This window comes from Typopeltis vanoorti, chromosome 24, assembly GCF_054136105.1.
Source record: "Typopeltis vanoorti isolate ZY-2024b chromosome 24, IOZ_Tvanoo_1.0, whole genome shotgun sequence".
Lineage (NCBI taxonomy): Eukaryota > Metazoa > Arthropoda > Arachnida > Uropygi > Thelyphonidae > Typopeltis > Typopeltis vanoorti.
This window is the reverse complement of record NC_143572.1, coordinates 6,978,950-7,003,356: the sequence shown is the minus strand read 5'-3', so window position 1 is coordinate 7,003,356 and position 24,407 is coordinate 6,978,950. Positions and strand designations below refer to the sequence as shown.

General features: G+C 35.2%; 1 protein-coding gene across 1 annotated transcript in view; it reads left to right on the top strand.

The window, feature by feature from the left end:
- The window catches only part of RhoGAP1A (Rho GTPase activating protein at 1A), a 587,523-nt gene that overhangs the window by 55,659 nt on the left and 507,457 nt on the right, over positions 1-24,407 (top strand). The window lies entirely within an intron of this gene.

Sequence of the window (24,407 nt, the reverse complement as noted above, 5' to 3'; positions counted from 1 at the left end):
TTGTACTCTAAGTGGATTTGGCGTGTTCTTCACATCCTCTCCAAAACGACATGACTTGCTTCACGAAATTAGTCAAACACAAGTACCAAGAGTTTGTGAAACACTATGGAATTTTCGTTCCAAGATAGTGAATTGTATAAAAGAGAATAATCTTTTAATGTTTTAACATTAAAAGATTATTCAATAACATTAAAACAATAATAATCTGGAATGTTTTTACAAAATCATAAACGAAGAAGGATGGGATGAAAAAAGCTTGTGGGAATCGGTTGGATTCAAAAAATCGTTGGAAGATTTTGAGTTCAACTTCTTTTTATCTTTTTTTTAATTCAATTTTAAAACATGTTGATGTACTTTACAACATATTGCAATCTAATAAAATCAACAATATCACTATCAAAGAAGCATTCAATAAATTTGAATCATCCATTAATCTCGTACTTAATTGCATCGCCGATTTTATTCCTGCGTCAGTTCCAGACGATCACGAGGAAATACCTAAAAAAAGAATTAAAAGACATGACATGACAGATGAATTACTGATAGAAGATGCTAAAGAAGCCTGCTACAAAATAATTAGTGAAATTAGTGACAGATTCAGCAGCTTTGAAATATTTAAATCATTTTTTATTGTAGATGCTAAAAATTTCAATTTCAATAGACAACATTTTCCTAGGGAACACATAATAAACATTAGAAGAAATTATCCATTGCTAAGTGAAGACAAGTTGATATCAGAATTAACTGTTATGTATGAAAATACTACTTTTAGTGATATACCCAACATCACTGCCTTATCACGATTTATACAAGACAGTAAACTGGTTGATACCCTTTCCGAAGTGTCAAAATTATTTGAAATTGTTTTAGTGACACCTGTCTCCACAGCTGATGCCGAACATTGTTTTAGCACTCTAAAAACGTATTAAAACACTTTTAAGAAATTCGACAGGCCAAGATCGGTTGAATGCTCTAGCCATACTATCTATTCATAAGGATTATTTACAAGAAATTCAACAGTTTAATCATAAAGTAATCAAAAAATTTGCTCATATGAAACAAAGAAAAGCAGAATATTTATATAAATAAATAATAATTGTGTGAATATCGGTAAATGAAACTTATAAAAGCTATATGCTACGCAAAAAGTTTTGTGCATCTGACTAGAAATACCGATAGTTCCCCTTTTTGATACAGAAATAACTTTTTTAAAGTGTTGCTTTCTTAATTTTTTAAAAATATTTTTGTCTTAACCTGTATTTTATATTTTTTCTGGATTTATAGGTAGTTATTTAATTTGCTATTATTTTTGTGTCTTGTCTGTATAGTTCGCCTACCGTTTGTAAATCTCTCCTTGGCATTTTGCCAAGAATAGTCGATTCGTGCTGAACGGGAGAAAGAAATGAAGGATGTACGAATTGGTCGCCAACATGCGAAATCACATGCTTTCTTGTCTTGCTGTACTAGTACTAGCTTGATTTTTGTTGTCGCTTTTTTGCATTATTTTTTATTATTAATTTGCATGATGGATCCAGTACAGTCAACAAGTTCTGTTGTTAAATGTTTCAGTAGCTCTTGCAAAAGAATATTGAATAATGTTCTGACATTCTGCGAAAAAAGAATCGTCTCCTTGTTCCCCTTTCTCAAGTCATAAAACGTGCAAGTGAAATTGCGGGAGTATTGGGGTCGACTGTTAAAAGAATTCGTAGGGAATCAAAAGGTGAAGGTAAGCCAAAATTTAAATCTCTTAAAAAAAGCGCCAGAGTAAAGAAAACCATCAAAACCGTAACTTTGAATTATTTTGATGTAGACGTTATAAGAAGAACTATTCACGAATTTTATGTAGTCGAGAAAAGAGTGCCAACTGTTCCGAAATTGATTCCTGTGCTTAAAGAAAAAATTAATTTTCCTTGGAAAAGAGAAACTTTAAGGAAAATACTTTATGAAATCGGATTTTGTTTTAAAAAGTCCCAGAATAAAAGGAAACTTATCATGGAGCGAAGTGACATTGTTTTATCTAGAACGCAGTATTTGAGAGCAATAAGATGTTTCAGGGAGGAGAAAACACCGATTGTGTATCTAGATGAAAGTTGGATTGATAGTAATTTAACTTATAGAAAATGTTGGCAGTCTAAAGAAGAATATGGAGTGCTAGAAACTGGAAATGCCTTGCAGCGCATAATAATTTTGTGTGCGGGTGGAGAAATGGTTTTTTTTACCGAATTCAAACTTACTATACTAAGCCAATTACCATAGGCAAATGAATTCTACGATCTTCGAAAAGTGGGCAGAAGAAAAACTGATTCCAAACCTTCCTAAAAATGCTGTTGTTATAATTGATAACGCTTCATATCACTCTATTTGATTAAACAAAGTTCCAATCCATAAGAACTTGCTAATAAGAAGCAAGTTCTTATGGATTGGCTCTCTGCAAATAACATTTCTCATTCCTCAGATATGCGAAAAATTGAATTGCTTATTTTGGTCAAAAGAAACTCGCCCACAACTAAATGATTTAAATTCAACACGATGCTCAAAGAACATGGATTTCTAGCTTTGAGGCTACCACCATTGCGATATTAATGCTATTGGGTATGTTTGGGCAGAAGTGAAAAGTTTCATTCGCCATCGCAACGTAACTGGAGATATTGACATGTTGAAACTTTTTAAGCTTTCAGAACAGGCGATTGAAAGTATTACAGTTCAAAACTGAGTTCTTATGGATTGGCTCTCTGCAAATAACATTTCTCATTCCTCAGATATGCGAAAAATTGAATTGCTTATTTTGGTCAAAAGAAACTCGCCCACAACTAAATGATTTAAATTCGACACGATGCTCAAAGAACATGGATTTCTAGCTTTGAGGCTACCACCATTGCGATATTAATGCTATTGGGTATGTTTGGGCAGAAGTGAAAAGTTTCATTCGCCATCGCAACGTAACTGGAGATATTGACATGTTGAAACTTTTTAAGCTTTCAGAACAGGCGATTGAAAGTATTACAGTTCAAAACTGAGGAATATATTGCTTTCATGTCACCTCATTGGAAAATATGTATTGGGACAGAGATGGAATTATCAAAGAATTATGTGAACCTTTGGTGATCAGGTTAAGTGAAAGTGATGGCGATTCGGACACTTCGGACACCGATTCAGATGACTATGAAGATTAAAAGGATTTGATAATGGTATTTTTTTCCAACCTATATTTGCATGGGTTTGTTAAAAGTCACAAGTCATAAATAATTAATTGGTTTAGGACATTAAAGTGTCTCAGTTCTCTCAACTGTAAGTTTAGAATATCTAAGTTCATTTGAAAAAATTTCTGTTTTTCTGTATGATTATTTTTATTTTATAAAAAACTTTCTTAAAAATAAACTTAGTTAAATTAAATTTTTGTTTTATGTTATACCTTTTTTAATTTTGTTAATACTCTACGTCCATTTTTCCAACTGTTATACAAGCAAAATAGTTACACTTTAAAAACTACAATGTTCGTAAAAGAAAAGCCAAATTTTCCGACCTGTAATAATAAACAAATACACTCCCAGAAGACAGATTGATTACCCTGTTATCAGAATGGATTCTCCTTTTTCTAACATGCGCAGAAGTGTTGAGGGTCCTCTAATCGGTGGGCGAACTATATCTTTATTTTTTTTCAGTGTCTGTCTTTATTGAAAACCTATTATGTTTTGATCATGTCACTATATGTATAGTACATAATATTATTATTATTATTATTACGAGCAGCTCCAAGGAGTCCTTAGACTCATCGAGGGAGGCCCAACATCATGTCAAGAACAACTATTCAACATTCACCCAATACCTATCATATTTCACATTGAACTCATTTACAGTCATGGCACCCACAACGGACTCTGGCAGCTTATTCCACTCATTTACCACTCTCCAAGTAAAAAACCTAGCTCTAACACCCTTGCTAGCCACACTCTTATCAATCTTCCATGGATGGCCCCTAGTTCTCCTACTACCATTCCAATTCTCAAAAATATCTTCTGAATTAATCTTATAGAAACCCTTCAGTAATTTGAATGTCTCAATTATATCACCCCTTTTTCGCCTATAAACCAATTTCTGCAGCCCACAAATCTTCAACCTGTTCTCATAGGTTCATTCCATAGTCCTGCTATCATCTTGGTCACTCGTCTCTGGATCCTCTCCACCTTCTCCCCATCGAGAAGAAACCCTGGCACCCATATCTGGGCACAGTAGTCTAGATGGGGTCTTATCAAGGCTCGATATAGAGGAACAATAACCTGTTTGTCTCTGCTCGTTAAAGTGTTTTTCAGCAACCAAGTGATTTGATGAACTGATTTTGCCACTTTTGCAATGTGTCCCCTGAACTTCAACTCCCTATCCACCAACACTCCCAAATCCCTGGCCTCGTCAATCTCCTGGAGTACAGTTCCACCAATGTGATATACTGCAAAACCTTACATATTTCCACATTAAATCGACATCCATTCTCCTTAGCCCAGTCCTCCAAACTATTCAAATCATCCTGTAAAATTTTGATATCCTGAGCATTCACTATTGCTCTACCTAACTTTGCATCATCCGCAAACAGATGCACAGTTCCTCTCAGATCCTTTCCTATATCGTTAACGAACAAACTAAACAGTAGTGGTCCAAGAAGAGAATCCTGTAGCACACCGCTAGTCACAGGCCGTCTTTTGGACTCTACTCCTGAATAAACCATTCTCCTATCCATCTCACCAACCCTATATCCATTCTCATATGCTGCAGTTTACTGATTAGAATTCCATATGGTATCCTATCAAAGGCTTTAGGAAGGTCCAGTAGAATCACTGTAAACCCATTACCCTTATCCAGTTCAGCCGTCACTGTGTTATAGAACGTGAGCAAGTTACTGAGGCAAGATCTACCCTTCACAAAACCATGCTGACCCCCATACAGTATCCCATTTTCATCTATCCAATCTTGTATTTTCCTCTTGACTATTTTGTCCAAGACCTTGATAACAATTCCTGATATGCTGATCTGCCGGTAATTTTTAACAGCAGTCTTGGAACTTCCTTTATGCAGTGGAACTATTTTCCCCTCTTTCCACCCCGTTGAGACTAATCCAGACCCTCAAACAAATTGGTCAAAGGCACTGACAATTCTTTAGCCACTTCTCGTATGACACGAGCTGGTATAACCATCCAATTCCACAGATGAATTGACATTGAGATTTTGTAATAGACTATTCACCTCCACTTCATTAACCAAATAATATGTAGTATATATTATGTTTACTTTATAAAATATAAAATTTATGATTTTGCTTTGACTTTTATGTGTTTATATTTATGGGTTCTATTAGTCGATCTTAATTAAACAATTTTAACTTTTTAAAAATTTATTTTTTCTGAAGTTTTGACATTGATTTTTAAAATAAATAATTAGAAATAACTTTTTTTTTTTTTTTAATTGAAAAATGAAAACTCGAAAATATTTTGCAGGGCGGTCAACTGGAGTCGAACCAGTGTGTTTGGATTTCCGGTCCACTGCTCTAGTCTGTTGAGCTATGACCGCAACTGCAAATCTTTAGAGTTTTCATGTTATCAATACGTTGAGCCCATATATGTTACGTCCTAACAATTTAAAAAAATTAATAGCTCAATCCATCAGTGGATTCTGACTAAACATTATTTAATAGAAATAATAACTATAAATCAATAATAGGACCTACTATATAAATATAAAAAAATTAAGTTGTTTTTGGCCCCTGGCCGCACCTGTTTGTATTGTCACCAGCCACCACTGTATATATATATATATATATATATATATATATATATATATATATATATTTTTTTTTTTTTTTTTTTTTTTTAGTTTAAATTTTAGTCTTCCCCTCTTTCTTTACTTCACCAGTTGTCAGTCTAGTCTTTGCTCTACTTCTCCTGAGTCTCTTTTACTATCCTATCTTTCAGATCACCAGATTGGGATTCAGTGCCTCACTGCCATGTTTGCCATGCATTGTGACTTGTGAACATCCAGAAAGGGTGGGATCTTGATATCCTCACACTGCTTTGGCCTTTACTTCGGCAAGATGGGCACTCCTGGATTCCTGTCCAGAATTAATTGGCTAGTGACTCTTGCTTGCCTGTAAGGGTCAATGTTGTTGGGAAAGTTTCATTTCCATGGTCCAGGGGAATAGCCCAAGGATTGCTATGGTGCTAGTATGGCATCTGGGATAGCTCTGGTGTTCCATTCCCAAGTGCAGTCAGTGCTTTCCAGTATGGGTGTTCATATGTGGCTTTGAAGTGGTTTCTACAATGAAATATTAACAGAAAATGAAATACAAAAACAGAACACACCAGAAACAACAAGAAATACACCATCTTTCTTAATCTTACATTCAACAAAGGAATTTCCATTTTGAAAAATGTCACTCTTCTTCCAGAAGGGTGACATTTTTCAAAGTGGAATTTTTGGAAGGATCTGCCAAATAAGTAAAGAAAGCTCATTCAGAAGATATTCTTATAGAAACAGTGAGAGAGTGTGAAAAACTGCTTTGAGTAACATGTATTGGGGAATACATATTACTATTGGAGTGGGATCTTCTTGATGCTCTTGTCATAACCATAAGGATGGTTACCTGATTCCCACCAGGAACATCATTCTTACTTTCAACATGAATAAATCATAATATCTGTGAAAGCAAGGTATCTAAACTACCCAGTTAGGCTCTACATCCTGAACACTTTGGACTGCTTTAAGTTTGAGAAGTATTGTCAATCTCAAACTGCATGTCATTGCTCTGATGTGGCAGTAAAGATCACAAGAATAGAGACTGTAAGTGTTAAACATTGAAATGCCCTAACTGTTAGGGTGATTTACACCCATCATATTCCTGAGCATGCCAAGGGTGTAAGGAAGAAAAAGAGATCCAAAAAATAAAAACTGAGCAGAGAATCCCCTATCACGAGGCAAGGAAGTGATATATCACAAATGTAACAACATTTAGTGGTAAACCCTCCTATGCTGAGAAGCAACTGTAAAGAAAGTGTCAGTAGGTACCTTAACTGATATGTTGGTCCCACCATCTCACAATTACAGCATCTCTGAAAGGTATGATTTGCTTGCTGTGTGTTTAGACTGCATAAAAGAGAAAAATCCATGTGGGTTCACTCTTGTGGGCATGCCAAAAATGGTCCCAACTATGTGAGAATCCATTAATTAAAACAAATAAAAAAACAATGTGCTTGACAGGATCAAAGACATGCCTCCAGATCCATTAATAAATAGGATTAGATATCTTTGTTCCCTCACAAGAAGGTAAAACATTTAATACATCTAATACCCTAGACAGTGTCCAGTTTGACATTGTGCTTGGATATTTTTCCTGGTGAAGAAAAAATGACTGCCACTGTCCATCTATATAGTTCTTCAAGAAAAAACAAAACAAAACATCACGAAATCGGAAGCCAGATGATAAAACTCAAAAGAAATAATGCAAATGTTTCTACAATGGAATTGACATGGATTCCATAAAACATTGATAATATCAAGGCAGTTTAGGGATGTATAAACCAATCTGCTTTTGCTTGCAGAAAACGTACTTAAAGCTCAGTGGTGATCCAACATTACAAAATGTAGCCATCACGCATAAGGAGAGGACAGGGGTATGGACCTACTCATGGAGGATGTTGCCAGCCTTGTGGACAATACCCACTTCCAGAAAGTCCACTTAATACAAATGTAGAGTCAGATGCAATCCTATTCTCAGTCGAGTCTCTTATAACAGTATGCTACATCTATTTCCCTCAGGAAATCCCGAAACAGATATCTCTCAGAATAACCATGATGACATCATATTGCAGTTACCATCTCTTTTATTTTTAATAGAGGATTTAAACAGGCACAATCTATATGGGGACTAGAACTCGCATCAGAGGACAAGTTGTTGAGCGTATGCTTGATAACAATAACCTCTTCCTCTTACAAACAGGAAGAAACACCTTGCTTACCCAAATATTCACTGCAATCATCTTCATTGTCTGCTCATTCTTCCTTTTCCTACTCTTTAAGTGGACAACAACTTGCTTAGAAGCAATCATTTCTCCTTGATTGCCACTTTTCTGCATGGGCAATCATGCACTACTACATCATAGATGACGAACCTATGGCACACGTGCCAGAGGTGGCACTTCCGAGAATTTTACTGGCACGTCAGTGATTTACCAATGATATCCTTTTATACGCTTATAAATTATTCAACTTTTTTAAAAATTATTACAGTATGCACAAGTTAAATTTTGTTTTTCACGAGAGAGCATCTATGAAGACGTGCATATGATTGGTGCAGTATTAACAAAAGATCAAGTGACCCAAAGACATAGGCATCCGACAAGTGTTGATTTGAAATGCTAATTCTCTTCAACTGAATTATTATTATTATTATTATTCCTGATACCTCCAATGAGTCTGAAGATCCATCGAGGGAGGACACCTACAACTGTCTCAACCACTACACCGAACCTCTACTACAGATCAACACCATCTACCGCTTACCACCACCACCAGTATTTTTTGTCTGTAAATTGTGTGTTCTGAAGGGCCGATTTGTCTGTATGCGGGATGAAAAACCCGAGTTTCCGGGAGAAAAAACCCTGCTACCTCCGTATGAGATCGGCTAACTCACCTTCGATTGAAATTGTCCAGATAAAGATTCCTCCTGTAGCGACGAGAATCGAACTTAGGCCTCTTCCAATCAAAGGGCGCAATGTACTATTGTTCTTCCAATTGCGGTATGGTGGCGCTTAATTCCATAACATCTGGAACTGTCATAAACAACATTCACTATATATTTCCTAGTTTTAACGCATTCACGATTGCGTGTCGTTTATCGTTCCGATGGAACTTCTCATTACCATTGGGCTCAAATCACACGAAGTTTCAACTCTTGGTTCAATTTTATTCCTACTTGTTTGGGTTGAACTGGAGGGGAACTCACATGCATTACAGTGACCATATTTTTTTGGAGAAAATCAAGGACAAATTAGAAATTGTTTCATAATAAAGAAAAAAAAAAACACAGGTTGCATTTATTTGTTTCATTAAAACTTAAAAGTTTTATAACATTTATTGTAAAATATAAGCATATACATAGCATTTTAAACAATCATATTATTACTTTAAAAAAATTTAATTTCGATACTTTACACAAGAATGAACTTTTTTTTTTAATAAATCAAGTTTCTGTCTAAAGAATTCATAAAACTGTATTCAATTCATGTCAAAGTCCCATTTGGTATAAATGCATGCTTTCAATGTTTCGATTTTTAATTTGGTTTTTTTTTCACTGGTCCACATATTTTTTCACTAGAAAAAATTAATTTTTTCTAGTGAAAAAAAGATTGGAAATTAATAAAACACTTTCCTCGATCTTCGCCCACAGAGGGATTTCTCGTAGTAATAGGACCCATTCAAATTTCCACGAAACAGCTGTTCCAATTATTTAAATAATCGATGCAGGTTTGGTAAAATTTATGAGTTGCATCTTTAAATATGTTGGCATTAATATTCAATTTACTATTTCAATTCACAAAATAAAGGACAAAATGGCCATTTTAGAAAAAAAAATCTAAAGGCAGAGCAGTGAAATAAAGGACTGTCCTCTTAAAAAAAAAGTACGTATGGTCACTGTAATTATATGGCGTGTTTCAATTCGTGGTAGAATTTTAATTGAAGTTAGTCTTTGTGATCTGTCATAATGACATCGAGAATTTCAAATGCAATAAAACAAACACTTATTTCATGTAATTGAAAAATTGGACAATAATTTTTAGTTAGATACTGTGTTTAAGTGCAACGTATGGTTGCACTGAAACACAGTTGTTGACCTGAGTCTGTACAGCATAGTTTCTGTGGGAGAGACAATAATAGTGCAATTAGAGACAGCTTGAATAAAAACTGCGCTAACTAATGAATCACACTATTTGTTGAGAAGTATATTACACAGACTACAAAAGCCTCTGTACCTTATTCAGGGATAAAATAAAACTACACTTGTTTTTCTTGTATCTGCAGTATAATGGCTTTGGGGAGGGCGTGTTTTTAACCGAGGGGGGGGAGTTACTATCGTCTCGAAGTGAATATGTTTAACCATTTTTCGTGTGCGAGGTGATATGCAAAACTTTTTGATGTCTTTTTTTGTAAAGTAAAATCAGGGGTGCAAGTTATACATGAAGGCAAGTTATACGGTAAGCATTTTGCTGATAAGTGAGCTTTCCCTGCTCAGCTGACTTATATGGTGAGTTACAATGCATAAATATTTTTCTCACTACCATTTTTTTTTTTTTTTCAAACTAACATTAAAATCAATTTAATAATACAATAATCAATTTTGCACTGAATAATATAAATTTATATATTTATAAATAAAATAAAATATTTATAAAATTATAATTATTTATTTATAAAATATTATATATTATTATAAATTAATTAATAGATTTTCTATTAATTTTTCCCCTACTAAAAACTGCCTGGCACGTCATCAACTTGATCTGTAAATTTTTGGCACGTGCTGGCACGTGAGCAACTCAATTTTTAAACTTTTGGCTCATGCACATAAAAAGGTTCGTCACCACTGTACTACATGATTGCCCACCTTTTTTTTTTTTACCAAGCAGAAATAAATTTTTATTTTTATTATTATTTTTTATATCCGGTTCATACATGCAAAGCCGCAAGACCTATAGCACACTAGTGTCATATGTGGGCAAGAGGAATAAAAGAAAGGAGGAGGAGTCTGTTCGCTTTTTGCTTAAACAACTAAAGGTTGTATTCTTTGGGGAAGGCAAAGTGGGGGAGACTGTTCCAAAGGACAGAAGTAGTGTCCTTTAATAATTGTCACCAATTCAGCAGAGCACTGTCTATGAAGGTATCTGTAGAAGAGGAACAAGGTAGAAACTTGAGGCTATCAGAGAGGGATCATTAATTAGCCAGATTTCCCTCTTCTGGATAGAATCAAGCAATTTTTGAGAGGATTTTAGTGCACTACCCCAAATATGGGAGCAATATTCATGACTGGGCACATTTGGGCTTTGTATAGAGTTAGCAGTTGTGAAGGTATGAAGCAGCATCTTGTGTGAAAAAGTACACCAAGTTTTTGGGTGGCTGCAGAAGCTATAGTTGAAATATGGTTGTGCTAGGAAAGATCAGAGGTGGAAGTCAGTCCAAGAAGAGAAATCTGATCGTGTTTCAATATCTCAGTATTACTGAAGGTAAGGAGGGAGAGATGTGAGCTCTTTCTTGTGAGAGATCAGACAAAACTGAGTTTTGGTGGCATTTAAGTTTACAAGGTTGTCCATACCCCAGGAGATCTGAGTTCAGGTCCCTGATCATGGTAGATCTTGAGGATTCTAATACTTGAACACTAACAGGTTTGTCGAATGAAAAGGAGGAATGGAGTGCACTGTCATCAGCAAAGTTATGGATAGGTTCGAAGTCTGTGAGAGCAGGTCATTTAGATACAAGAGGAAGAGAGTGGGTGAAAGAAAGAACAGACCCCTGGGTTACTCCTACATTGGTGAGAAAATCTGAGGAGAGTAAGATATCCACCATTACACAGTGAGCGACTGGTAAGAAAGTTGGCAATCCAATTGCAGAGTGGGGATGGCAGTTTGGTGAGTATGCCCCTGTGCCAAACCCGATCAAATGTCTTTGTATTGTCAAGGGCAACCACTTGAGTTTCTCCAAACGAGTCCATAGGTAGGTGGTGAAAGCAAGATCAGCTGTAGATTGCAAGTGGCAGAATCCATATTGCTGGTCACTGATTAGTTGGTATATGGTTCAAGAGTTGGCGACCTTCTTCATTATTTTTGAGAGAACAGTAGTGAGAGCAACTGGACGGTAGTTTGTTGGTTGACTTTTATCACCTTTCATCGTCCCAAAGAAAGGTTTATCACCTTTCTTTGGGATGGGCTAGATATGGACCTGTTTCCATGTTGTCGGGGTAGATGCCAGGCAAATAGGATAGATTGAAGAGGCAGTACAGGATAGGTGTTAGTTCTGGGGCATAATTTTTTAATATAATATGTCGGATACCATCAGGACCAGATGCCTTGTTTGTGTTCAGGTCATTAAGGGTTCTTATGATTTCTGTTTGTCGGAAGACTGTGGGAGATATGAGAGTGTTGGTAACCTGGGTGGGCAGAAGTTGTGCCCAATGGCTCTAACATGGGACCAGAAGGAGCAACTGCCATTTGGGCATGAGGCGAGTTTGCAGCATTTGGTCCCTCAAAGTTTGAGTTGGACTTGGTGATGATTCTTTTACAACTGTCTGGGCTGCAGTATAGGCAGAGAGGGCAGCTGGAATTTTTGTCTTGAGCTAATTGTGGTAAGCAGAGATTTTTTCTTTTACAGCATTTCCACACTTTTTTGAAAACCAAGGCTTGAATGGTGTCTGAATTTGGACTGGAATAGGGGATAAAAGCCTTCATGAGACTATGAACTGGTGCATGTAGGTTGTTCTGCATCAAAAGAGACTTGTATGAGGTTGTGGTCCAAGTTTCCAAGAGAAGAATGAGCTTCCACAGTATACCTGGAAGGGAAGCTTGTTAGGAAGAGGTCAAGTGTGTTGGCACATTGGAGGGGTTGATTAGTAATCTGGTGGGAAGATTTATGATCTGAGATAAGTGATTGCTGATGGCAAACACCTGCATCGTTGCCTGCTTGATCGGTGAAAGTGGAGCCAATATGAGTTGTGGACATTGAAGTCCCCAAGAAGGATGACCTTACTATCAGTGTATATTTAGACTGCAGAAAGTCGAGCTTTAGAGAGAGAGAAAAAGTCGAAGAAGCCAGAGTGGTTGTCGGTGTTTGGAGAGTGATAGAGGGTGCATGTGAAAAGAGCAGGTTGATTTGATTGAGAAAGTTTGAGCTAAAGCAGATCAACTGGTGAAGATTCAAGTATTTGCAGTCTCTGGCATGGTATATTGGTTCTCACCAATGCACAAGTGCCATGTGGCAGAAGAGCTGTGTAAGGTGTAGTTTGGGCATTTGAATTGTACAGTGGCTGTTCAGGTTTTCAGTTAGGGTTCTGAAAGGAATAGTAGTTCTATTCCTTTTAGTTGAGATGACTCTCGGTGGAGGTGGTGCGCATCATTTATATTACTCTTCAGGCCGATAATGTTGAAGTGGATGTGGAATCTTGTTATTTTGGTAAGAATTAGTGTTGGTGGGTTGTTTGGTTGGATTTCAGTTGCCTTTTATGAATTTTTTTTAGAGAATTTTTGAGATCCACAATAAAAATGCATTTCTTTTGGTTGTGTTTGCTGTGGAAGAGATAAAAGGAATTGGGGCAAGCAGTGAGAAGTGACAGACTCTCACATGCACGGACGCGTGCAAGCATGAACTGGCAAAATACGTGGTTGCAGGATTTTTTACTAGCTGGTCAGGAAGCTTCCAGGTTCATTGCTACTGGATTAGGTGCTGTGTACTAGCCAGCGGTCAGCCTGCAGAACCGTTTTATTGCTGTACTCTCAAATGGGGAAGGGGGTCTGGCCTCCCTACAATGAGATCGGTATGTCTTTGAGGGTATAGTCCAACCACAGAAGGGAGAGCTTTAATTGGCAGACTGCTAAGAAGAGTCAATTCATGTTGAAGGGAAGAAAGAAATAAGGTTATGAACGAATTGGTCAACAACATGCGAAATCACGTGCTTTATAGGTAAAATTTTCCAACTGTTATACAAGCAAGTTACCACTTTAAAAACTACAATGATCATAAAAGAGAAGTTAATTTTGCGACATGTAATAATAAACAACTCATCCCACAATACGCATTAATTACCCTATTATCGGAATTAATTCTCCTTCTGTTGACATGTGCAGAAGTGTCGAAGGGTTTCGTATCTGTGGGCGTACTATATCACTCTCACTGCATGTGGGAAGAGTGGGGGAAGTAACTATAAGACTTTTATACCTCCATGCTTGAGCATTTCTGGTCATATATCATCAACTCCAGCTACCTTTCCACATTTGAGACTTTTGATGGCTTTTTCTACTTCAAGTATGGATATGTATTACTGATTGCATGCACTATTTTTTATCACTGTGCTGTCATCACTGCTAGTTTCATTTTTCAATTTTTTGAAGTAATTACTCCATACTTCAAGGATATCTTTTTCTCCAGTTTTCATATCACTTTTATCATCTCTGATTCCTTTTACAGCACTCTTTCCTCCATTCCTAAACTTCTTCAACAACCTCCAGAATATTTTGCCACCTTCTTGATATTTATTTTCTATATTCTTGCCAAAGTCCTCCCATGACTTTTGTTTAGCTAATTTTACACAGTGTTTAGCTTTCTTACATTTGTCTCTGTATTCTCTAAGAGCTCAAGCTGACTTATTTGTCAGGAACTTTTGATATGCCTTTTTTCCCCCCTCACTGTCTCTTTAACTTCCTGTGTCCATCGTGGAGTTCTAATTTTTCTATCCGTCAAGAAAACTTCACCACATGCCTCTCTGGCTGAATCAATCAATGTTTTCTTCTGGGCTTGCCACTGAATCTCCTATATGTGGTTCCTGTTCTCAAACTCTTTCATTTTTTTTTGAATAATGTTTGTGTATTTTAGTCTACAGTTCACATCTGAGAGTTGCTCAACTTTTATTTGCTTTAAAACTTTCTTACATGTTCTTCTTTTCGATATGAAATACAATTTTTATCTTGCTCAAGACTAAATGGTGATCACTTCCAATTTCAAATCCTCTGTACATGCTAGTGTTCTTCACCAGTGAGAAAACAACACTATGAACAGTTATATAGTGAATGAGATTTTTCTTATTCATTACATCTTCTCTCCATGTGAATTTGTGCAATAATAACCAGTCCTGAGCAGAGATTTAACAGGTATTTGCCATTATTATTAGCTTTGCTCTTTTCTCCAAATTTTCCCAAAATATTTTTGTATATCTGACAATCATTTCTTACTCTGCTATTTAGATCTCAAACAAGGACCAACTTTTCCTTTTTCATTGGGTCAGTTGCTTTCTTTAAAGCCTCAAAGAATTCCTCCACTTCTACCTTAGTAGAACCTTCTGTGGGACCATAGGCACAAATAAGTCTCATTGTCCAGTTCTCCATTCTGATATTTGCCCACATCCTTCTACTTGAGACTGCCTGCCATTCAAGAAGATTATCCTCATATTTAGTATTGAATACTATGACTACTCCTTCTTTTCCTTGATTGTCATTGCTTGAATATAACATTTTGTATTTATTGCTTAGAAAGATAAATACAAAATGTTATTTTTACTGTTACTGTTATCCACTATTAAATCACTATTGAATTAAATATTATTAAATCACTGTATATCTACTGTATTAAATCACTACACTATTAAATCTACTGCCATTTGCTACTGTCAGTTCCACTTCCAGTTGCAAATGGCTGTAAGCTTCCTGCAGCTGGGAACAGAATATAATAATTCATAACTTTTGTAAGTTAATTTGTTTCATTAATGTATATTAATTAATTTTTTATAATTACATCCTGTTTAATTTCATGCATGGTGAGAATTCTGTCCCTTGCACATTATTCATGGCATGTTCTGCACAGCATGTATGTGGATGCGTAGTGATCTACAATATATGAGATGCTTCTCAAAGACTGCTTAAAGAATTCAAATTTAAATATACTCTGGATACACCATTAACTTGCAGTAGACTAAAATATTAAAATAATGAATCATAAACTGTTATAAGAAGTTTAATCATTTGTTTTTTTTTTTTTCATAATTAAAATCATTAAATAAATTACAGGTGTATTACTGTATATAATCATCAAAAACATCAAACTCCTGTTATGTAACATCACTATATTACTTTCTGTTAGCAGTTTTCCTCTAAATTAGTTTATCTGTCAGAACTTTGCAATTGTCAGATTTTATCTTTAGGTCTTCCCTTTAATTTTTTCCATACTGTTGTGGTATCAAACACATTTATCTTTCCCCTCCCATTCTGCTTACGTGACTGTCCCACCTTAGATTACTTCTGCTCATACATTCCTGAAAACCAACAGTTTTCAAGTTTCTTTTTAATGTCTTTATTTTTCACAGGATTCTGCCATCTCTGCACTATATTCCCCCCCCCCCCCTCAAATTTTTCTCCTAATTCACATATCTGTTGTCTCTGTTCTTTGATCAGCATTTTTATTTCTAACCTAGCTCCCAATTCCATAAGTTAAAATTACTTTGAACTCTGTCTTGTGTACATCTAGATTAGTGTTTAGACTAATTTCTCTCGTATTCCATATAAATGTATTCACATTTAACTCATCATCATACCAACTTTGGTTATTCTGTTTGTTTTCATATTTAATTTGTCATCTTTGCTAAAAATTGCACCTAAAATAATTGAAATGTGTTACTTGTTATACAGATTCTCTATTTCGGATGCAGTTGATATTTTCAGTCTTTGTCAGGACCAAAGATATTCATGCCAAATTTGTTACAGCTAATATTGACAGTTATGGAATCTGCAGACTTGTACTGGATTTATTTAAGAGCATAACATCTTATAAAGAGCATTTTGATATCAGCTTTTTAATACTGCTCTTCTTCATATGTTATCAATGGAGATAATGATAAAGAGAAAGTTGGCCTATCTTGGAGATCTAAACTGCACAGTAAGCAATGAATACCAATCATGTAGAAATGTTTTGAGAAAAGTTTGAGACATGAACTGCTAATAATGGTAGCAAAACCTATTGGATTAGTCATTATTAATGTTGTGTTCCAACATAACGATATAACATGAAAAGAAGATAAAATTTTTTATTGATGGCTGCTGTAGACAGTGATGTTTTCATTGTGGTTCAGGACACAAGAATGCACAGGAACTGGAAATACGTGATCACCATTTAGTTCTGAGCAGGATAAAAATTAATATCATAATGGAAATAAAAATATGTACAAAAGTGTGAAACAGAATTATTAAAAAAGAATTTTTTAAAACAAATTAATAAGAGCATGCTTTTTTTTTTTTCAAAAAAACAAACTTTGCTTTAATTAGAACATTTTCTTATTAGTTTTTTTTTTCTCTAGTATATTATTATTAAAGTAATTCATTTTATTTTATAATGAAATCTGAGATTGCAAAATAATGTTTACTTTACTGAAATTTGGTTCATAGGGAGATTTTAACATTTGATATGTAACTTTTAAGGGAGATGGGAAGGTGACAGGTTTGTCCAGTTTGTAAAAAAGGAGTGACATTAAATCTTGGAATATGGTGTTATATAATTTATGGGTAAATCCTGAATTACTTCATTTACTTACATTTAAGAACCTGTTCACACTAAAAGAAAGACTACTTTTAAATACTGATCCATGAAAATCATATCATTAAGTTGGGAGCAAACAGAATAATTAATTAGCTAATTTACTTTTAAATTAGCACACTTTCACTACATATACTAAGGAAAAAAACATTTATCAATGACATCTTTTGAATAATGTGTGAAACATACACTGATTTATGTCACTTGTTGTCTTTGAATTAGTATAAACACGTGTAAATTGAATGAATTTATACGAAGCAAAGAGAAATTGGCCAAAACATCACACAGTGCTGGTGACAACTAAATTATAAATGTTATTCCGAGTTTAGTTTGAAATAAATTAGTTGATCAAAACTGAAGACCATTAATTTGAGAGTTCTTAAAAAAAAAAATAAATAAAATAAAAAACTCTAGAATAACAAATGAATGATCAGTGGGTAGATTAATTGTGTTGAGTCATTTCTTTCATAATATAGACAGAATCATAAAGTGCATTTTGCAACAGCATTCGTGGATGGTTTTATTCTTTATCATCAAGACATTGAAGCTAGAGCCACTTTTGGTTTATATAGTATAGACCAGGGATGGCTAACTTGTGCATGTGCCCAAAGTGGCACATTGGGGGTGATTAGAAGTGGTGCATTGGACTTCAGTGATAATAATAAAAAAAGTAAGCCTATTTATGCAAAAAGTATTAACCAAAAACCGATTTGTAGGGAAAAAAACCTAAAACTTATTGAAAGTTTTTTCCCACTTGGTTAGACTATAAGTGTAAGCAAACCAAGTTTGCACCTGAAGTATCTTCAGGACTGAGGCAACTCGTGGTAAAGGTGGACCAAGCTCTCATCACTCCTTGTCTTAGTATCTCCCATAATGCAAAGCATTATACATATCTCCTTGCAGATATGTATAATGCTATGCATTAAGGGAAGGACCACTACACAGACCTGTTTCGACCTTTATTGAGGTCTCGTCAGTGGGAGCCAGACCTAAAACTTAGTAATTACTTTTAGTGATGCACATCTTTTGTACATTCACATGTTTGATCCTGAGGTGGCAACTGTTAGCAACAGCGGTGTGTTGCAGGTTTTTGTCAATCAGTTTACAATCGATACTCGTGCTACGGAGTTGTGTTTTGTTCGTCCTTTGTGAGCATTTGCAGTTTTGTACTTTTTTCAAAAATTAAGCCTTGTTTTTACATTCAGTTACCCATCACAGTACAAAATAAAATGAGCAAAATGAAATAGGTGATAGTAAGCGTGAATTCAATGAATATTAGATTTGTCTATATTAACATATTTTTACACGGAGTTTTTAAGGGTACAAGAATTGTATGGTGCATCTGAACTCTTATGTGGAAAAATTGGCACATGGAACATAAAAGGTTGGGCACCCCTGGTGTAGATACTTTATTTATTCTGATTCAAATCAACATTTGACATTACTTGACAGAAGTTCAAATTTCATCCAATTCTGTGCAGCAAGAGTTGAGTTAATTTATTATCATTAAGAATTTCCATTGAGTAATAAGGTTCATCACAAGAGATGTGCTCTAGATTCCTTTTTTTTTATGTGGTCCCTGCTCACGAAAGGTTGTATGCATATAGGGCATTAGTACCGCGATTGAACTACTGACTTTTTTAATTCTGTTCTAGAGACCAAACATGGAACTTTTTCAAGCCACTTCAGACCTCTAATAAGCAATGAGGTGGTCTCACTCAGGGCAATGAAATTCATCTTCCATCTAAAGACAATCACAAGCATCCATGCTCATACGGGGATTTAAATCTGTAACCAGCTTAACCACTCAGCCAGCTGTCATAATCTGTCATATACTTTCCCCACCCAGGAAATACATTCCAGAGTAAGGAAATGGTCAAAAATAATCATAAAAGTGATATTCATCATATTCTTATCATTATATTAGCCCTAGGGTCATTCCTGGCATATATATATATATATATATATATATATATATATATATATATATATAGTAATTTTGTTTTGCCTTTAAAATTGTTATATATGTTGTTTCCTCTCCTTTCTTTTTATTTGTTATGATCTAAGACAAGCATGGGCAACCTTTCCTAGTTCAGGGGCCAAATTATCATTCTGTCTCCGAGTCAAGGGCCAGACCAAATTATTAAATAAAATAAATTAATATTAAATGAATTAAAACAAGTTGCTACTTCATCTTTCATTTATTTATAATATAATGCTTTGGTATAAAGCTCTACATAAATTTTATAATATAATGAACGACATAACAATTTAATGTGAAGATTGGCCTTGTACTTCAACTACGAGACTCAATATTGACATTAATATTACTTAAGGATAATCGCATAGAATTTTTGAGGTTTTCGTCCGTTATTCTTGTCTGAATTTTTGATTTGTTGTATTTCATCCTCGAAAAAACTGTTCGCACATATATGTGCTGCCGAAAAGACAAATGATTTTTCTTGAAAAGGCACGTAAATTTGTATATTTTTCTTCCACCAAATAAAATTTATAAAAATCTGTCAAAGCAATGTTGTTAAATTGTGATTTTAGCACTAAATCCACCTGAAACTCAATAAGTTCCATCTGTAAGTTTTCTGGCACATTATTTACATCAGCATCCATCGGACGAGCAAATATAGCGAATGTGGAGGCTTTGTTTTTGAAGTCGGCAAACCTTGTATCAAATTGCTCTATTAATGCCTTCAGTTCATCTCCATAACAATTATAAGAGATATTTTTATGAGTTGCTAGAGTAGGAAAATTATAACAATTTTTAGCTCTTATCTGACTTTCCAACAATCTTAGTTTATTACAAAAAGCTTTGACATGTCCATGCAGTTCATGAACCAATTGTCCTTGTTTTTGCAATTTAAGATTCAGTTTGTTTAGGTATCTGGTGACATCTACAAGGAATGCTAAATCACGTACCCACTCATCATTTTTTATTTGGTTAATTGTGATTCCTTTTATGTCCATAAAATCTGCAATGTCTTGTCTCAGATCATAAAATCGTTTTAACATTTTACCTTTACTCAACCATCTCACTTCACAATAATAAGACACATCTTCATAATCCGAAAATAGGTCTGCCAAATACTCCTTAAATTGGCGGTGATTAAGTGCACGTGACTTAATAAAGTTAATACTGGCTACTACAACTTCCATAACATTTGTGAATTTAATTGATTTTGCACACAGATTTTGTTGGTGGATAATGCAGTGAAAATTTGTTAAATTTTCTGGATGGATCTGTAGTTCTATTGCTCTTTCATGAACTATTCCAATAAATCCCTTCTGTGCACCAACCATTGCAGGGGCTCCATCAGTGCATATGCCAGATAGTGAACTCCATTTAAGCCCAAATCTCTCGAAGACTGTGTTGACTGTTTCAAATATATCTTCACTGGTAGTTGTTCCTTTTAATGGTCGAAGCACCAATAATTCTTCTGTGATGTTGAAATCCACATCAACTCCTCGAATAAATATTGCTAGTTGTGCTGTATCGGAGGCATCGGTGCAGTCATCCAAATCAATTGAAAATGCTTCGAAATCTAGCAATGTTCTCTTTTAAACTTTTTTTGATAATCAGCCATAATTTCTATCTGTCGGACAACAGTACGTCATGACAAATGAATATTCTCAAAGTCTTTTTTCTTTTCAGGACATATTATACTTGCAACATCCAGCAGACATTCTTTGATAAATTCTCCTTCACCAAATGACTTAATGCTTAGCGATTTTTTCACTTACCACAAAGCTGGCTTTGACAATGCTGTGGTGCTGCGTTTTTTGCTTGTTGAACATTTGCTGCTGGGTATCCAAGTTCTTCTTCAACTTCTATATTTCATCTTTTCGTAGTTGTCCATCAATTTTTGGGTGATCCACGTCTCGAAGTAAAGCGTCTCTTCAAGTTGTATTCTTTGTTGACGGATACGGATTCGTTCCACAGCAAACATACAGGCAAACCTTTATTCAGAATAAAATAATAATCCTCCATCCAGTTGTCTTGAAATTGACGATTCTCTACATCTACTTTTCTTTTTTTTGCAATAACCCCTGACATTGCCCCAAATTTATGAGTGATATTCAGAACTGTCAAACAAAACTGTCTTCTACACCGCAGGCACTGAACAGAACACAGCAGGCACCGAACAGAACATAACATCAATGCAGGCACTGAACGAAGCATAATGCTAATGCGAGTACTGAACTGACACCTTGTAACACGTTCACACATGCCGCTAATCAAAGTGTGAAAGAGACCTTGGTTGGAGAAAACATAGTGTGTTTTGCGCAAGTCATATGACGTCAGCTTAATATGAGTTAGTAGGACACACCATGTTTTCTCCCACCATGAATCAGACAAACTTTGCTGAAATAGATTAGGGCCGAATCCAGCCTGCAGGCTGGGGGTTGCCCATATGTGATCTAAGATGTCATTATTTATATAGGGGACGTTTCTTTTTGATTCTACCTATCAATTCTGTGGCTATCACTTAGATTGCTCCCGTGTGCGAATTCGATAAACAAAGAAACTGCCCCTGGATTAAGCCAATTCCTTTATTTGAAAATCTGGAGCTGTCTCCTCGTTGGGTCCTGAAAAATTTCTTTGTTAATGCTGTACCATCCAGAAACCTTAGATTAGAAAAAGCTTAATCAAGGAGTCAACTCTCAGAGTGACACATGGTTATACAATCTATATAATAACAGTTACCAAGTTAACTAAATCCCTTATTTTAAATTCTCATTGCAGTCGTGGTCTTTCCCAATTAGCTAGTTATGCTCAGGTTCTACTTGATGAGTGGTGCATTGGATTCATTCATCAGGCAATTTGTTAGGTGAAAGAAAAAAGTTTATTCATCAAACTATCACAATACAAATTTACAAGACTTGTCATATAACTAAAGTAAATCTTTCTTCTAAGTTAACAGACTTAACTATACATAACTTCAGTATTCCTAGTTGAATTCTACCACGAAACAATATTAATTATGAATCAATTCACTGATCTCTAACAATCGGATCTACAATTTCTCTGAATGCTTAACTTATCAAACTTCAAGCATTACTAAGCTATGACATACTACATACAAATTAACACCACACTATATCAGAATTCCCTCTCAGAGATAAAACAGTCTGGTATCAGGCTAAGCTCTGAAGTCCTGTTTCATATCTTATATAGGTCCCACTAATGAATAATTTTGCACATTATTACACACAAAGTTCTTTTATACACACAAAGGAAACTAAAAGATTCGTACGTTACCAGGACCTTCGGACTTTATTGGGTTTATCTCTTGACCCTTACAATTCTTTCCACAGATCATTCCTTCTTCTTCACAGATGTTTTTTTTTGATGGGCCAGCCTGGAACTCACAATCATGAATTATCCTCTCCGATGTAGACGAGAACAGCTCTGCTTAAGTTGGTCCACATGATCTAGCATGATGATCACTGCGTTGATTTTCCTGCTTTACTGAAGAAATGCCCACACTGGGCTCACTACTCGGCCGCATAACTGCATCTAGACATCGTTCTGTTGACCTCTCTCACGCATTCATCTCAGGGAATTACTCGAGCTTGACCCCTCGAGTGACCTGCGCCAAAGTTGAGAGATAAGAAAAAAAGCCTACAAGAATCTGCAAGGTAGCGGCGTCAAGCTTTTTATATCGTACCTTGAGCGGCGCTCCTACAGCGTCATACTTTTCCGCTTGGCACTACTCCTTTTGCACATGGTTCCAGTCCTTCTCCTCGCATCTCCTGGGAAACTCCTGCGTGCAACTCATTCCGTGTGTACGTGACTGCCATGGGGCATGTTACTAATCCATATGTCTCGTTAGCGAATTTTGAACTCACTTTTACATACTAACATAATTCTCATCAAATTTTCTTCTATTGTTAATTTTACAAGAACAGGTAATATTTTCTTACATAGAGTAGTCCAGTATTAAGAGCACTTATTTAAAATTTACAAGCAATTAACATCTCTACTTATATACAACTATTTCTCTCAGTATTTTGATGCTTGTAAAATCCTGAATGAGATGTTTCACAGTGAAATCTCTTCATTCAAGATTTAACAAAATGATCCATTTAAGATAGCTCATCAGACTTTATCATCATTTGGCTTATAAGAATGGTTATAAGCGAAAGTTTTTTATCTTGAGTTTATTATACATTAAAGATACTAAGAAATTACTTGGCTTTAATCCTTTTCCCAAAGAAGCAAAACAATGTTTTGCATGTGAAATATATTCATGTCTGAGCTACTTGTATATAGAGGCTAATGACTTCAAATCACTTCCCTTAGTATGTATCCAATAATGCAAAGTACATCCCCTTTCTGATGTGTATAATGCTATGCATAATAGGAAGGGCCATTTCCCAGAGTGGTTTTGACCTTTATTGATATCTCGTCAGTGGGAGCAAGACCTGGGAGAGATACCAAGGTTGAAGTAATGCAGAAGTCATACATATCTTATATAAAAGTAGCTCAGAAGGGAATATATTTCATGTGCAAAACATTATTTTGCTTTCTTGGGAAAATGATTAAAACCAAGTATATAATTTCTTAGTATCTTTAATTTATAATAAACTCAAGGTAAAAAAACTTTCTACATCTTTCTCTCATCCAGAGATTTTGTATTAATAGGTCTAGCACCTTTTAGCTAAACTTCACAATTCCCTTGCATATTCTAGTAATACATAGGCTGATATGCCATCTAATTCCATGGCTCTGTTCATATTGAGGTTTTGCAATATTTTGAGCACTTCCATTTCTTCAACCTGTATTTTCTTATCAGTCAATGTCATCATGATGATACAGCCCTGCAAAATTTTAACTTTTGAAAAAATTGAAATTTCAAATTTGGGTTGTTTCTGTTTTCTTTCCACCATCAGCACTTTTAAAGTCATCATTCCATAGTCATTCCTCCTTTTACTTGCCACATAGCAAATGAATTCTTTATGGTTTCTTTTGGCCTCATCAGCTAGCTTTCTCTTATAATTAGCTTTGACCTTCCTTATCATACTGATCACCTTTTTCTTTACAATCCCTCCACAATTTTTTCTTCTTCAAT